General features: G+C 42.4%; 2 protein-coding genes across 3 annotated transcripts in view; one reads left to right on the forward strand and one right to left on the reverse strand.

Annotated features, from left to right (window-relative positions):
- Positions 1-1,954, reverse strand: part of LOC112220797 — a 41,429-nt gene extending 39,475 nt beyond the window's left edge. The window contains exon 1 of one of the 2 annotated variants that reach the window (XM_042302940.1): positions 1,786-1,954. The gene's annotated coding sequence lies outside the window, so the exon portion shown is untranslated. Of the gene's footprint in view, positions 1-1,747 lie in introns of both variants that reach the window. The other variant, XM_042302939.1, reaches the window with a different exon arrangement.
- Positions 1-17,500, forward strand: part of LOC112220473 (dedicator of cytokinesis protein 2) — a 186,137-nt gene that overhangs the window by 125,783 nt on the left and 42,854 nt on the right. The gene's annotated exons all lie outside the window — the stretch shown is intronic.

The raw sequence follows: 17,500 nt of genomic DNA on the forward strand, positions 1-17,500 counted from the left end.
TCCCTCCTCTCCTCTCTCTGTGCTGTCTGTCTGTCTGTCTGTCTGTCTGTCTGTCTGTCTGTATCGCTCCTCTCATCTCTCTGTGCTGTCTGTCTGTCTGTCTGTATCGCTCCTCTCTGTCTGTCTGTCTGTCTGTCTGTCTGTCTGTCTGTCTGTCTGTATCGCTCCTCTCGTCTGTCTGTCTGTCTGTCTGTCTGTCTGTCTGTCTGTCTGTCTGTCTGTCTGTCTGCCTGTCTGTCTGTCTGTCTGTCTGTCTGTCTGTCTGTCTGTCTGTCTGTCTGTATCCCTCCTCTCCTCTCTCTGTGCTGTCTGTCTGTCTGTCTGTCTGTATCCCTCCTCTCCTCCTTCTGTCTGTCTGTCTGTCTGTCTGTCTGTCTGTCTGTCTGTCTGTCTGTCTGTCTGTCTGTCTGTCTGTCTGTATCCCTTTTCTCCTCCTTCTGTGCTGTCACTCTGTCCGTCTCTATTCCTCTCTTCCCTCTGTGTTATCTATCTGTCTGTCTATTTCTACCTTTTCACTCATCAATCAGCTCTCGCAGTCTCACTGCAGAATCCGACAATTGTCTATAAACGTGACATTTTGAAGGTTACGATTCGGGTATGAATTCTGAATGGTTAAGTTAAGGGTCTAGGTTAGGGGAAGCGTTAAAACAAACAAAAAGCGTGTGCCTAATGTTGGGATTGAAGACGTGGCCCTCGGAGCCAAAGGTTAAGTTAAGGGTTAAGGGTTAAGTTTTGGGATAGGGTTAAAACAAAAACCACTCCATGGTTAAGTTGAGGCATTCAGTCTGAATGCTTAAGGTAAGTGTTTAAGGTTGGACGGACGTCAAGTTTCGCAGTGGACCTTGAGCAACCTGGCTGCTCCCCTCTATATTTCTACTGGTATCTGTGTGTTTACTTCCCATCAGTGCGTGACTGGGTCTCGGTGTTAGAAGCCAGAGTCCTGAAGGAGGTAAAGTAGTGTGGGCAAAAGGGAACCGTGAACATGCACATGGCTATAGACTAATACACACATGCACGCCACTCACACACACACACTCAAACCTATGGGTACACACATCATAAACAAAAACATAGGCAACACTCACACTCTTATGGCGCATAAACAGGAACACTCGCTTAGATCTGTGTGAACATACATTGTAGGAGAGAGTATCCACAGCAATACACTCTGGGACAGCGTTGTGCTTTGAGCTATTCACTAGAGCTAAACCAGTGGAGGTATAACACACACACATACACACACGCACAGCTTTAAAACACCATGTCACCGGCCGCACAGAGTTCATTGGGCTTTACACAGCCGAATACACACACACACACAAAGCCTACAGTGACAGACGGATACGATTATTCACCTGCCACACAGTACACCTCAATCACAAAGGACACACACATACCACAAACCACACACACACACACAGAGCATCACACATTCACACACCCTAGCAGGATCAAAGTCAATCTTAAAGATTGAGGGGGCAAATAGAAACGCATTCTACCTGGGCACTTGGCAACAACAAACACACCACTATGGGACAATCACATACCAACAGGCACTTACACAAGCCCTAACATACAAGCACTAACTACAACAACACAACAACACAAACACATCAACTCAAGGGCAGACTCACAGACACAAGTGTGTGTGCGTGTGCGTGTGTGTGTGTGCTGTGTAATGAAGGTTCTCTGTCCACTGATCACTCCTCTATAACTACTGTCCTTCCTCACTCTCTCTCTCACTCACCTCCACTCCTTTCTCAGCTCTTCCTCCCATCCACACACCTCTTTTCTCTCCTCCTTTCTCTCCCACACGCCTCCAGTTAGTCGTCTGTCTTAGTCCAGCTCTTTTTCCTCCTAATGTCACTCTCTTTCTCTCTCTCTGTCTGTGTTGCTGACTCCCGTGCTCCGCGGCACTAACTGATCCTCTGCTTCTCTCTCTCCTCCCCCTCTCTATCTATCCTCCCCCACTCTCCTCCCCCTCTTGCTCCCTCTCTCTCTCTCTCTCTCTCTCTCGCCCTCTCACTCTCTCTGTCTCTGTTTCCCTCCAGCTCAACCCCCCTCTCTCTCTCACGGTCTCTCTCTCCTTTTTCTGTCTCTCTGTCCCTCTCTCCTGTGTTAATCCAGTGTGTGTCCTTGTTTCCCTGGCTGTGTCTGCTGTGGCAGACTACTGTACCAGACCTGACCAGACCTGAGCAGACCAGGGGAAAGTCTGGCAGCACAGAGGTCCCTTCTCCTGGGACACTGGCCAGGGGTGTTGATACACACACACACACGCACACACACACGCACGCACACACACACACCAGGGTTGGAGTCAATTCTGAATTTCTGAATTTAACTCAATTCAACCTATGAATTAAAATTCTAACTAGCAGCTTCATTAAATAGTAGCCGCAAAACACCATTCTCAACGTCAACAGTGAAGAGGCGACTCCGGGATGCTGGCCTTCTAGGGGGAGTTCCTCTGTCCAGTGTCTGTGTTCTTTTGCCCATCTTAATATTTTCTTTATATTAGCCAGCCTGAGGTATGGCTTTTTCTTTGCAGTTCTGCCTAAAATGCCAGCATCTTGCAGTCGCCTCTTCACTGTTGATGTTGAGACTGGTGTTTTGCGGGTAATATTTAATGCTGCCAGTTGAGGACTTGTGAGGCGTCTGTTTCTCAAACTAGACACTCCAATGTACTTTCCTCTTGCTCAGTTGTGCACCGGGGCCTCCCACTCCTCTTTCTATTCTGGTTAGAGCCAGTTTGTGCTGTTCTGTGAAGGGAGTAGTACACAACGTTGTACGAGATTTTCAGTTTCTTGGCAATTTCTGACATGAAATAGCCTTCATTTCTCAGAACAATAATAGACTGATGAGTTTCAGAAGAAAGTTATTTGTTTCTGGCCATTTTGAGCCTGTAATTGAACCCACAAATGCTGATGCTCCAGATACTCAACTAGTCTAAAGAAGGACAGTTTTATTGCTTCTTTAATCAGAACAACAGTTTTCAGCTGTGCTAACATAATTGCAAAAGGGCTTTCTAATGATCAATTAGCATTTTAAAATGATAACTTGGGTTAGCTAACACAACGTGCCATTGGAACACAGGAGTGATGGTTGCTGATAACGGGCCTATTTAGATATTCCATTCAAAATTAGCTGTTTCCAGCAACAATAGTAATTTACAACATTAGCAATGTCTACACTGTACTTCTGATCAATTTGATGTTATTTAAATGGACAAAAAATTTGCTTTTCTTTCAAAAACAAGGACATTTCTAAGTGACCCCAAACTTTTGAACGGTAGTGTAGATAGATATTGATATATTATAGTAAGATATACATACATTTAGTAAGATATAAATAGTTATAGATAGATATACATAGATATATATATATATATATTTTTTTACCTTTATTTAACCAGGCAAGTCAGTTAAGAACAAATTCTTATTTTCAATGACAGCCTGGGAACAGTGGGTTAACTGCCTGTTTAGGGGCAGAATGACAGATTTGCACCTTGTCAGCTCGGGGGTTTGAACTCACAACCTTGCGGTTACTAGTCCAACACTCTAACCACTAGGCTAGAAAGATATTGTCAAATATAGATAGATATAGTACAATATATATAGATTTAAATAGATAGATAGATTTATTTACATGTTTTAATTTATTTAACCAGGTAGGCTAGTTGAGAACAAGTTCTCATTTGCAACTGCGACCTGGCCAAGATAAAGCATAGCAATTCGACACATACAACAACACAGAGTTACACATGGAATAAACAAAACAGTCAATAATACAGTAGAACAAAAGAAAACAAGAAGTCTATATACAGTGAGTGCAAATGAGGTAAGTTAAGGAAATAAATAGGCCATGGTGGCGAAGTAATTACAATATAGCAATTAAACACTGGAATGGTAGATCGGCAGAAGATGAATGTGCAGGTAGAGATACTGGGGTGCAAAGGAGCAAAATAAATAAATAAATACCAGTATGGGGATGAGGTAGATAGATGGGCTGTTTAACAGATAGGCTGTTTACAGGTGCAGTGATCTGTAAACTGCTCTGACAGCTGGTGCTTAAAGCTAGTGAGGGAGATGTGAGTCTCCAGCTTCAGAAATTTTTGCAATTCGTTCCAGTCATGGGCAGCAGAGAACTGGAAGGAAAGACGACCAAAGGAGGAATTGGCTTTGGGGGTGACCAGTGAGATATACCTGCTGGAGCATGTGCAACAAGTGGGTGCTGCTATGGTGACCAGTGAGCTGAGATAAGGTGGGGCTTTACCTAGCAGAGACTTGTAGATAACCTGTAGCCAGTGGGTTTGGTGACGAGTATGAAGCGAGGGCCAACCAATGAGAGCGTACAGGTTGCAATGGTGGGTAGTGTATGGGGCTTTGGTGACAAAACGGATGGCACTGTGATAGACTGCATCCGGTTTGTTGAGTAGAGTGTTGGAGGCTATTTTATAGATGACATCACCGAAGTCGAGGATCGGTAGGATGGTCAGTTGTACGAGGGTATGTTTGGCAGCATGAGTGAATGATGCTTTGTTGCGAAATAGGAAGCCAATTCTAGATTTAATTTTGGATTGGAGATGCTTAATGTGAGTCTGGAAGGAGAGTTTACAGTCTAACCAGACACCCAGGTATTTGTAGTTGTCCACATATTCTAAGTCAGAGCCTTCCAGAGTAGTGATGGTGGACAATTGATTGAAAAGCATGCATTTAGTTTTACTTGCGTTTAAGAGCAGCTGGAGGCCACGGAAGGAGAGTTATATATATATATATATATATATATATATATATATATATATAACTGTATACAGAATGGTGTCGTCTGCGTAGAGGTGGATCAGAGAATCACCAGCAGCAAGAGCAACATCATTGATGTATACAGAAAAGAGAGTCGGCCCGAGGTTTGAGCCCTGTGGCACACCCATAGAGACTGTCAGAGGTCCGGACAACAGGCCCTCCGATTTGACACACTGAACTCTATCAGAGAAGTAGTTGGTAAACCAGGCGAGGCAATCATTTGAGAAACCAAGGCTGTCGAGTCTGCCAATAAGAATGTGGTGATTGACAGAGTTGAAAGCTTTGGCCAGGTCGATGAATACGGCTGCACAGTAATGTCTCTTATCGATGTCGGTTATGATGTCGTTTAGAACCTTGAGCGTGCCTGAGGTGCACCCATGACCAGCTCTGAAACCAGATTGCATAGCGGAGAAGGTATGGTGGGATTCGAAATGGTCGGTAATCTGTTTGTTAACTTGGCTTTCAAAGACCTTAGAAAGACAGGGTAAGATAGATAGATAGATAGATAGATAGATAGATAGATAGATAGATAGATAGATAGATAGATAGATAGATAGATAGATAGATAGATAGATAGATAGATAGATAGATAGATAGATAGATAGATAGATAGATTGATTGATTGATTGATTGATTGATTGATTGATTGATTGATTGATTGATTGATTGATTGATTAAGACATATATAGATATAGATAAATATAGATAGATAGATAGATAGATAGATAGATAGATAGATAGATAGATAGATAGATAGATAGATAGATAGATAGATAGATAGATAGATAGATAGATAGATAGATAGATAGATAGATAGATAGATAGATAGATAAAGACATAGATATAGATAAACATAGTAAGATATAGATAGATAGATAGATAGATAGATAGATAGATAGATAGATAGATAGATAGATAGATAGATAGATAGATAGATAGATAGATAGATAGATAGATAGATAGATAGATAGATAGATAGATATAGATAAATATAGTAAGATATAGATAGATACAGATAGATATAGTAAGATATAGATAGAGATATGGTAAGATATATATAGATATAGTAAGACATATATAGATATAGTAAGATATAGATAGATACAGATAGATATAGTAAGATATAGATAGAGATATGGTAAGATATATATAGATATAGTAAGACATATATAGATATAGATAAATATAGTAAGATATAGATAGATACAGATAGATATAGTAAGATATAGATAGAGATATGGTAAGATATATATAGATATAGTAAGATATACATAAATATTGATAGACATAGTAAGATATAGACAGATATAGATAAAGATGGATATACAGTAGGTAGATGGAGAATGGGAGAGCTAGAGTGCCAAAGAGAGTGTTAAGGAGCAAGGGAATCAATAAATAGAGCAGTCGAGGGAGTGTGTGTGTGTGTGTGTGTGCATGTGTGTGTGTGTGTCTTTGTATGTACGTGCACATATCCATCTATGTGTATGTTTTTATTTTTTATTTCATCTTTATTTAACCAGGTAGGCTAGTTGAGAACAAGTTCTCATTTACAACTGCGACCTGGCCATGTGCGTATGTGCAAGTGTGTGCATTTGCGTGTCAGGGCCGGGGTCAATTCTAAATTGAGTTGTGAATTTTCTTTTGATTTTCCCACGATGTCAAGCAAAGAGGCACTGAGTTTGAAGGTTGTCCCTGAAATACATCTACAGGTACACCTCCAATTGGCTTCTAAAGCCATGACATTTTCTGGAATTTTCCAAGCTGTTTAAAGGCACAGTCAACTTAGTGTATGTAAACTTCTGACCCACTGGAATTGTGATACAGTGAATTATAAGTGAAATAATCTGTCTGTAAACAATTGTTGGTAAAATGACTTGTGTCATGCACAAAGCAGATGTCCTAACCGACTTGGCAAAATTATAGTTTGTGAACAAGAAATGTGTGGAGTGGTTGAAAAACGAGTTTTAATGACGCCAACCTAAGTTTACGTAAACTTCCGACTTCAACTGTATATCTTACTATATCTATCTTTATCTTACTATATCTATCTATATCTCTCTACCTTTCTATATCTTACTATATTTATCTAAATCTATATCTGTCTATATCTCTTTATATCTTACCATGTCTATCTATATCTAAATCTCTCTATATCTTACTTTATCTATCTATATCTGTATATATCTCTCTATATCTTACTGTATCTATCTATATCTATATCTCTCTATATCTTACTATATCTATCTATATCTCTCTATATCTCTCTATATCTTACTATATCTATCTATATCTATATCTCTGTATTTCAGTCTGATGTGTTACATGCTCTATTACTGATGTCCTTCTGTCTGTACTTGTCTTACTGTCCCACTTTCTCCCCTTTCTTTCCCCCCTTTTCTCGCTCTCCCTCCCTCACTATTCTCTGTTTCTGGGTCTCAAGTGTCTGAGAAGCTATTTAGGACTCCCCTCGCTCTTTCTCCCCCCTCCTCTCTCTGTTTCTCACCCGTCCTCTCGCGTTCACAAGTGCAAGTTAGAGAGAGGTGACTTGTGAAGGGAGCGTGTGAAAAGAGTTTGATATTCAAGAGATGCCTACATCAGTAGTTTATCCACTAAAGAGAGAGGAGAGGGACCTCTCAACACTCCCTTAGTGTGACATGGAAAGAGATAGAGGGATGGAGAGGAAAGGAAAGAAAAGAGAGATCATAAAGAGAGAAGTCAACTTGTTTGTCTGATTGTTGAACGGTGAATGTTTCTGTCCACGGCTTTTCCCTTTTTGGAGATTCCCTTGTATAATCAGTGATAAATTGGGGTGTTAATGAATCTGTGTGTGTGTTCCCTCGGATGTCCCCTGATAAAGTGTGTATCTGAATGTTCTGACCCCTGCCAAAAATAACCAGTGATGCATATGCGACACAGAAAAGTTGTCGACTCACCTTGTGTCGAGTGTTCAATTGATCTCTGCTGAGATGAGCAGCGGAATAACTGTGTGTGTGTGTGTGTGTGTGTGTGCGTGTGTGTCTGTGTTACAATCTATGTAAATACCATTGGTAATGCTGTAAAAATATATATATTGTGTGCAGATGATACAGTATCCAATTGTTCCTTCCGTTGGCCTTTTTGCATTTGAAGTTTGATTTTCAATCACTGCAGAGGCCACTGTTGGATCCGAAGTTAGTGCTAAATGCAAACAAAACAAAATACATGCTTTGATTCTAGGTCCCATAACCCAGATTTAAAGGAATTTGAACCGTACACAAATTGAGCGAGTTCCATTATGCAAATATTTTGGTATCTGGCTTGATGACAAACTGTCATTTAAAAAACATGTCACTGAGCCGGTGAAGAAGTTGAAGTTCAAGGTTGGTTTCTTTTACATGTTCTTTTACACTACAGACCCTGGTTTGATTCCAGGCTGTATCGCAACCGGCCGTGATTGGGAGTCCCATAGGATGGCACATAATTGGCCCAGCGTTGTTCGGGTTAGGATTTGGGTTGTAAATAAGAATGAGTTTTTAACTGACTTGCGTAGATAAATAAAGGTAAATTATTAAAACAATAACACTGGAGGCCCCTTCGGTCTCCACAGATTTGGGTAATGCTGCTTTTTTTTTCTTTTTCGGGGGGCCCTTTATGTGGAACAACTTACAGAGCTCTCTGAAATGATATGTTCTGGTCCCCTTTGGTCAGTTCAGAGCAATGATCGGAGACCTCTATGTCGATAAATGTGTCTTACTATGTTTTGTAATTGTGTATATTGTATGTGTTTGCTGTACTAACGCAGGTCTCACATATAATAGAGACACTCGTCTCAGTATGACTTCCCCTGTCAAAATCAAGGTTAAATAAATACAAAAAGTTGAAACATTTCTATTCACCACCACCCCCAATGCACAATAATTGCCATACGCCTTTATGTTGTGTGCGAGAGGAATCTCACACGTAGACCAACACACACACACGCACATCCTGCACGGCGAGGAGGGCGAGGCGTGTTTTCTCTCTCTAAGCTCTCTGTAATTTGATTTTGGAGGATGTTGTGATGGGAAAAGGAGCACATTACTGCAAGACGAGGACCGAGGGAAAGAGGGAGGGAGGAGGTAAGGAGGAGTGGAGACGAGGGGTGTCATTTTAGGGGTCAGGCTAATGTGTCTAAATTCTATTCCCATTTCCCTCATCTCAGACTCTCTCCCTGTCGTTACCTTATTCCCCTCTCCTCCCCCGCCCATCCATCACTCCCTTCCTCCTTCCCTCGCTAAGTATCTCAGGGCGTTAGCCGGGGTTGTTAGAAAAAGGGCTTGATAGACCTCTTTGTGCCCGACGGAGAGACGTTGAGCTGTGAAGTCATTGATCTGTCTAATCAGTACTCTCTGACATGCAAACATACCAGCTGATTACACTGCTCCTATCCTGCCTGCCTCTCTCAACCCCCCCTCTCTCTCTCTCTATCCCTCTCTAACTCTCCCCATCCTCTTTCATTCAACAAAAACCCAGGTGAGGGAGAGAGGAGAGAAAAAAGAGAGTGTGGCAGAGAGAGAATGTGGCAGAGATAATTGAATGACAAGAAGGGCCTCTTCTGTCCTGCGGTGTGGTTGATTGCATATCTCGGTGCATGACTGTCAGTCTAAAATAACATTTGTGTGTGTCTCTCTCTCTCTCTCTTTGTGGTAGTGCACACATTTGTCTTGGTCTCTGTATTCATGTCTCCTGTCTGTTTCTCTGTCTGCCTGTCTGTCTGCTTGTCTGTCTTCCTGTCGGTGTTATTGTATTATTTTGTGTGGATCTGTTTTTCTTGAGATGCGTTATTCTCTACTGACAAAATCGTGTAGATGAATGTTCTGTCCTTCAACAAGAACTCACGGTTTGACCAAATGGACTTCAGATTCCGACGTTTGCCCGCGTTTTTTTAACCTTTATTTAACTAGGCAAGTCAGTTAAGAACAAATTCTTATTTTCAATGACGGCCTAGAAACAGTGGGTTAACTGCCTGTTCAGGGGCAGAACGACAGATTTGTACCTTGTCAGCTCGGGGATTTGAACTTGCAACCTTCCGGTTACTAGTTCATCCAGTTTGTTGATGTTTTGGACACGCTGGGATGCTCCCCCTGCTGCGGCTGCTGCTTTCGCCGGCGCTTTGCGGCTAGTTAAGTTTAGGCACCGATTCCGAAAGGTTAAGTTTAGAGTTAAGGTTTGGTATAGGGTTCAAACAAAAACAACTCCAAGGTTAAAGTTAAGGGGTAAGGTTTAGGATAGGGCTGCATTATTTAACACTGGGATTATACACGCGAGCCTCGGAGCCGGAGCTCGTGGCTTATGCCCATCCGCCACCCTTGTTCACAGCGCCCTGGCGAAACCCAAGTCTACTTGATGGTAAAAGAGCTCACCGTTGACCCTAGTGGCCGGTTTTGAAGGCATCTCCTGACCGATGTCGGATTTCTAAATGGATCTTGAGCGAACCTGGCTGCTGTCCTGATGATATCTGTCTTTGATTTTAGTTCTATAAAAGAGAAAGGGGGTAAGGGGGATGGAGACAGACGGATGAATGGAGAGAAAGAGAATGAGAAAGAGAGGAGGGAGCAAAATCCCCAGCCGAGCATCTGTGTCCTGCTTTTTCAATAATCTCTTGGCAGTTACATAAGATCCTGGACAGTACTAGAGCTCTCTCTCTCTGTCAGTGTGTGTGTGTGTGTGTGTGTGTGTGTGTGTGTGTGTGTGTGTGTGTGTGTGTGTGTGTGTGTGTGTGTTGTTTCGGAGGGTGAGTAAAGAGATTGAGGACTGTGTTAATTTCTCAGAGACTACCAATTACAGGGAAGTAAGCCAATGAACCAAACCCCCCCACCTACTCTATCTAGGATAGACCAACAATATGTAATGAACTCACTACTTGTTTGTTGGTGCTCTCGCACTGCCTCCGTTACGTTTGCGTCTGTCTTCATAGTGTGTGTGTGTGTCTACCCTGTTGATAATCCTATTAGTAATCAGCCGTTCTCACTTGAACACTGTCAGAGAGGGAGAAGGACAGAAAGAAAGAGAGAGAGAGAGGGAGAAGGACAGAAAGAAAGAGAGCGAGAGGGAGAGAGGGAGAAGGACAGAAAGAAAGAGAGAGAGAGGGAGAGAGGGAGAAGGACAGAAAGAAAGAGAGAGAGAGAGAGAGAGAGAGAGAGGGAGAAGAACAGAAAGAAAGAGAGAGAGAGAGAGAAGGACAGAAAGAGAGAGAGAGAGGGAGAAGGACAGAAAGAAAGAGAGAGAGAGAGAGAGAGAGAGAGAGGGAGAAGAACAGAAAGAAAGAGAGAGAGGGAGAAGGACAGAAAGAAAGAGAGAGAGAGAGAGAAGGACAGAAAGAAAGAGAGAGAGAGGGAGAAGGACAGAAAGAAAGAGAGAGAGAGAGGGAGAGAGGACAGAAAGAGAAGGACAGAAAGAAAGAGAAGAACAGAAAGAAAGAGAGAGGGAGGGAGAAGGACAGAAAGAAAGAGAGAGGGAGAAGAGAAAGAAAGAGAGAAGGACAGAAAGAGAAGAGAGAACAGAAAGAAAGAGAGAGGGAGGGAGAAGGAGGGAGAAGAACAGAAAGAAAGAGAGAGAGGGAGAGGGGAGAAGGACAGAAAGAAAGAGAGAGAGAGAGAGGGAGAAGAACAGAAAGAAAGAGAGAGAGGGAGAAGGACAGAAAGAAAGAGAGAGAGGGAGAAGGACAGAAAGAAAGAGAGAGAGAGAGAGAGAGAGAGGGAGAGCTCTAGAAGTTGAGCTGAGTTATCTGAGTGTTTGAAGTTGACTCTTGGGGAGGATTTGTTTGGTTGTTTGCAGTTCGGTGTGTGAATGCGTGCTTGCAGTTATTTGTGTCTTTTTTTGTTTGTGCGTGTATACGTGTGTTTGTGCGTGTATACGTGTGTTTGTGCGTGTATACGTGTGTTTGTGCGTGTATACGTGTGTTTGTGCGTGTATACGTGTGTTTGTGCATGTATACGTGTGTTTGTGCATGTATACGTGTGTTTGTGCGTGTATACGTGTGTTTGTGCGTGTATACGTGTGTTTGTGCGTGTATACGTGTGTTTGTGCGTGTATACGTGTGTTTGTGCGTGTATACGTGTGTTTGTGCATGTATACGTGTGTTTGTGCATGTATACGTGTGTTTGTGCGTGTATACGTGTGTTTGTGCGTGTATACGTGTGTTTGTGCGTGTACGTGTGTTTGTGCGTGTATACGTGTGTTTGTGCGTGTATACGTGTGTTTGTGCGTGTATACGTGTGCGTGTATACGTGTGTTTGTGCGTGTATACGTGTGTTTGTGCGTGTATACGTGTGTTTGTGCGTGTATACGTGTGTTTGTGCGTGTATACGTGTGTTTGTGCGTGTATACGTGTGTTTGTGCGTGTATACGTGTGTTTGTGCGTGTATACGTGTGTTTGTGCGTGTATACGTGTGTTTGTGCGTGTATACGTGTGTTTGTGCGTGTATACGTGTGTTTGTGCATGTATATGTGTGTTTGTGCGTGTATACGTGTGTTTGTGCGTGTATACGTGTGTTTGTGCGTGTATATGTGTGTTTGTGCATGTATACGTGTGTTTGTGCGTGTATACGTGTGCGTGTATACGTGTGTTTGTGCATGTATACGTGTGTTTGTGCGTGTATACGTGTGTTTGTGCATGTATACGTGTGTTTGTGCGTGTATACGTGTGTTTGTGCGTGTATACGTGTGTTTGTGCGTGTATACGTGTGTTTGTGCATGTATACGTGTGTTTGTGCGTGTATACGTGTGTTTGTGCGTGTATACGTGTGTTTGTGCGTGTATACGTGTGTTTGTGCGTGTATACGTGTGTTTGTGCATGTATACGTGTGTTTGTGCGTGTATACGTGTGTTTGTGCGTGTATACGTGTGTTTGTGCGTGTATACGTGTGTTTGTGCGTGTATACGTGTGTTTGTGCGTGTATACGTGTGTTTGTGCGTGTATACGTGTGTTTGTGCGTGTATACGTGTGTTTGTGCGTGTATACGTGTGTTTGTGCATGTATACGTGTGTTTGTGCATGTATACGTGTGTTTGTGCGTGTATACGTGTGTTTGTGCGTGTATACGTGTGTTTGTGCGTGTATACGTGTGTTTGTGCGTGTATACGTGTGTTTGTGCGTGTATACGTGTGTTTGTGCGTGTATACGTGTGTTTGTGCATGTATACGTGTGTTTGTGCATGTATACGTGTGTTTGTGCGTGTATACGTGTGTTTGTGCGTGTATACGTGTGTTTGTGCGTGTATACGTGTGTTTGTGCATGTATACGTGTGTTTGTGCATGTATACGTGTGTTTGTGCATGTATACGTGTGTTTGTGCGTGTATACGTGTGTTTGTGCGTGTATACGTGTGTTTGTGCGTGTATACGTGTGTTTGTGCATGTATACGTGTGTTTGTGCGTGTATACGTGTGTTTGTGCGTGTATACGTGTGTTTGTGCGTGTATATGTGTGTTTGTGCGTGTATATGTGTGTTTGTGCGTGTATACGTGTGTTTGTGCGTGTATACGTGTGTTTGTGCGTGTATATGTGTGTTTGTGCGTGTATATGTGTGTTTGTGCGTGTATATGTGTGTTTGTATACGTGTGTTTGTGCGTGTATACGTGTGTTTGTGCGTGTATATGTGTGTTTGTGCGTGTATATGTGTGTTTGTGCATGTATACGTGTGTTTGTGCGTGTATACGTGTGTTTGTGCATGTATACGTGTGTTTGTGCATGTATACGTGTGTTTGTGCGTGTATATGTGTGTTTGTGCATGTATATGTGTGTTTGTGCATGTATACGTGTGTTTGTGCATGTATACGTGTGTTTGTGCGTGCGCACTTATGTGCCGGACACATCAAGCATTCGGGTTGGCAGCAGTGTCACAGTAAACACACAGAGTACACAAACTTTGTTTCAGTTCAGACAGAGGAGGGGTGGGGAGGGGAGGGGTGGCGCAATGGAAGAAATGAGGAGAAGAGATGAAAGAGGTTGGATCTTGACAGGGTGTCTGGTGTCATGTTCTACCAGGGAGAGATAGAGGGATAAGCAGCACGTTGCTCACAGAAATATCACTTCCTAATTAAAGCTTTATGTAACCAACATTACCCACAGAGACGCCGTCTGAATGTGTGTGTGAGTCAGTGTGTCTGTCTGTGTGTGTGTGTCTCTCTGTGTGTGTGTGTCTCTCTGTGTGTGTGTGTGCGTGTTTGTGTCTCTGTGTGTGTGTGTGTGTCTAAATGTGTGCCTGCATTTTTTGTGTGACTGAATGTGTGTATGTCTGTCTCTGTGTGTCTGAATGTGTACGTGTGTGTGTGTTTGTGTGTGTGTGTGTGTGTGTGTCAGCGTGTCTGAGTTTGTGTGTCTGAATCAACACACTATCACAGTCTCACTGCAGAATCAGACGTCCAAACGTCACATTTCTAGGCATTCATTCTGAATGGTTAAAGGCCCCCCTCAGTGGGTGATGCCACCCCTATTTCAACATAATTCCTGCCCTAGAGCGTAAGTGCTCGTTAACGTTCCACCTCCGAAGAATGACGCGGGCCACTTATACATATTCACGAATTGGGGTGGGATAGAACGACTATGTGATTTCCGCGCGGAGTGGAGAAAAATCAACAAATGGGGAACTGACAGCTGTCAGTGTAGCTGGTTAGCATGCTAACCTTAGCTAGCTATCTTGCTGGCCGTATCTACAGTATTCATAGCCCTTGACTTATTCCACATTTTGTTGTGTTACAGCCTGATTTCAAAATATTTCTTTCTCTCTCACCCATCTACACACAATACCTCCAAATGACAAAGCAAAAAAAGGTTATAAAATGTTTTACAAATGTATTTAAAATGAATTACAGAAATATCACATGTACGTAAGTATTCACGTGCCAGGGTTAATACTTTGTAGATGCACCATTGGACTCTTTCTGGGTACGTCTCTAAGAGCTTAACACACCTGGATTGTGCAACATTTGCACATTATTCTTTTCAAAATTCATCAAGTTCTGCCAGATTGGTTGTTGATCATTTCTAGACAATCATTTTCTGATCTTGCCATAGATTTTGCCAACTGTAACTCGGCCATTTAGGAACATTCACTGTATTCTTGGTGAGCAAATCCAGTGTAGATTTGGCCTTCCATTGTCTGGTGGAACCAGGTTTTCCTCTGGTATTTTGCCTGTGCTTAACTCCATTCCGTTTCTTTGTTATCCTGAAAAACTCCCCAGTCCTTAATGATTACAAGCATACCCATAACATGTATGAAGTGTGGTACTCTGTGATGTTCTGTGTTGGATTTGCCCCAACTGAGTTAGGAAGGAGGTCTGTATCTCTGTAGTGACTGGGTGTATTGATACACCATCCAGTGTGTAATCAATAACTTCTCCAGGCTCAAAGGGATATTCAATGTCTGCTCTCTTTGTTTTACCCATCTACCAATATGTGCCCTTCTTTGCGAGGCATAGGAAGACTTCCCTGGTCATTGTGGTTGAATTTGTGTTTGAAATGTACTGCCTGACTGATGGACCTTACAGATAATTGTATGTGTGGGTTACAGAGATGAGGTAGTCAGAAAATCTTGTTAAACACTATTATTGCACAAATACTGAGTCCATGCAACTTATTCTGTGACAAATTGTACTCTTAAACTTGTTTAACTTGTCAGAACAAAGTGGTGAAATACTTATTGACTCAAGGCATTTCAGCTTTTCATTTTTTATAAAGTCCAAATTGGAGATCTCTGGTTCCAACCGCCGTGTCTTTGTGAGAGAATGCCAAGAGTGTGCAAAGCTTTCATCAAGGCAAAGGGTGGCTATTTGAAAAATCTCAAATATAAAACATCTTTTGATTTGTTGAACACTTTTTTTTGGTTACTACATGATTCCATATGTGTTATTTAATGGTTTTGATTTGCAAACTATATCACATTTAACGTTCAAATGCTTGAATCCTCGAAAAACGGATGTCTAATTTCCGTGAATCAGTGGATCTGGAGCAATTAAGAAAAACCTGGCTGGTCTGATTGTGCGCTCACCGCCGGCATTTTTCCTGGGTGTGTCTAATTTCAATCTGGAGCAACCTGGCTGGTCTGATTGTGTGCCGGCATTTTTTGGGTGTGTCACAATGATTAGGCTTTGTGTGTGTGTGTGTGTGTGTGTGTGTGTGTGCGTGCGCGTGTGTGCGCGCGTGCGTGTGTGTGTGTGTATATGTCAGAGACAATGCTCCCATGGTGATTGCTAAAGGGTAGCCCTCCAGGCGTTTCATCTCACGGTTTTACCAATTTGGCTTCAGAGTCGTACGTTTATCCACATTTCCCCAAACGTCAAATTTAGATGTTAAGATTGAAGGTTTTAGATAGTGTTATTCCGAATGGTTAAATTAAGGTTTAAGGTTTGGGATAGGGTCAAAAAAATTATATTAATTGTGTCTACCTCTGGGATGGAATGCGTGACCTTCGGAACCGGAGTCAATGGGATTAAGGTTTGGGTTCGATTTTAAATGAGTGTTTACCACTGGGATTGAACAAACAACCTTTGGATCCGGAGTCATGGGATTACGCTCATCCACCGCCCCCTTCTACAACACCCTAGGAAAACCCAAGCCTATTTGATGGTAAAAGCGTTTACTGTTCACCCTAGTTTTTGAAGGCATTTCCCGATGTCCTCAGGACAAGGACAGACATCCAATTTCAAAGTCAATCTTGAGTGATCTGGCTGAGATATGAGAGAACAATGTGCTTTCAGCAGTGGAATATAAATGTGTTTGCGTGTGTGTGTGTGTGTGTGTGTGTGTGTGTGTGTGTGTGTGTGTTCCACAGGAGGCTGCTAAGGGGAGAACGGCTCATAATAATGGCCAGAGTGGAGTAAATGGAATGGCGTCGAGCACCTGGAAACCATGTGTTTGATGTATTTGATACCATTCCACAACAATTCCGCTCCAGCCATTACCACAAGACCGTTCTCCCCAATTAAAGTCCCACCAACCTCCTGAGGCATGTTCGCGGTTTTCTATGTGTGTATGTGTTTGTGCATGCATGCAAGTGCGCACACACACACACATTCCCATTTTTTTTTTAAATATCTCCATCTGAAAATATCATCCTTCATCTATCACTCCTTCGCTCCCCCTCTCTCATCTTTCAGTCCCCATCCCATCTCACTCCGTCACTACCAACCAGAGATAGACATAAGGACCGATACATAGCACACATTATCCCATAATGACGAAGCGGAAAAAGTTTTTTGCAAATTAAAAATCAAAAAACAGAAAGACCTTATTTACATCAGTATTCAGACTCTTTGCTATGAGACACGAAATTGAGCTCAGGTGCATCCTGTTTTCATTGATCATCCTTGAGATGTTTCTACAACTTGATTGGAGTCCCACCTGTGGTAAATTCAATTGATTGGACATGATTTGGAAAGTCACACACTCCTGTCTATATAAAGGTCCCACAGTTGACAGTGCATGTCAGAGCAAAAACCAAGCCATGAGGTCGAAGGAGTTGTCCGTAGAGCTCAGAGACAGGACTGTGTGAAGGAACAGATCTGGGGAAGGGTACCAAAAAAGTGTTTGGGGTATTGTGTGTAGATTTAATCCATTTTAGAATTAAGCTGTAACGTCATAAAAAAAAAGACAAGGGGTCTGAATACTTTCTGAGGGAACTGTATGCTGAGAGAGAGAGAGAGAGAGAGAGAGAGAGAGAGGGAAAGAGAGAGAAGTGAGCATA

This window comes from Oncorhynchus tshawytscha, linkage group LG21, assembly GCF_018296145.1.
Source record: "Oncorhynchus tshawytscha isolate Ot180627B linkage group LG21, Otsh_v2.0, whole genome shotgun sequence".
In the NCBI taxonomy this organism is placed as follows: domain Eukaryota; kingdom Metazoa; phylum Chordata; class Actinopteri; order Salmoniformes; family Salmonidae; genus Oncorhynchus; species Oncorhynchus tshawytscha.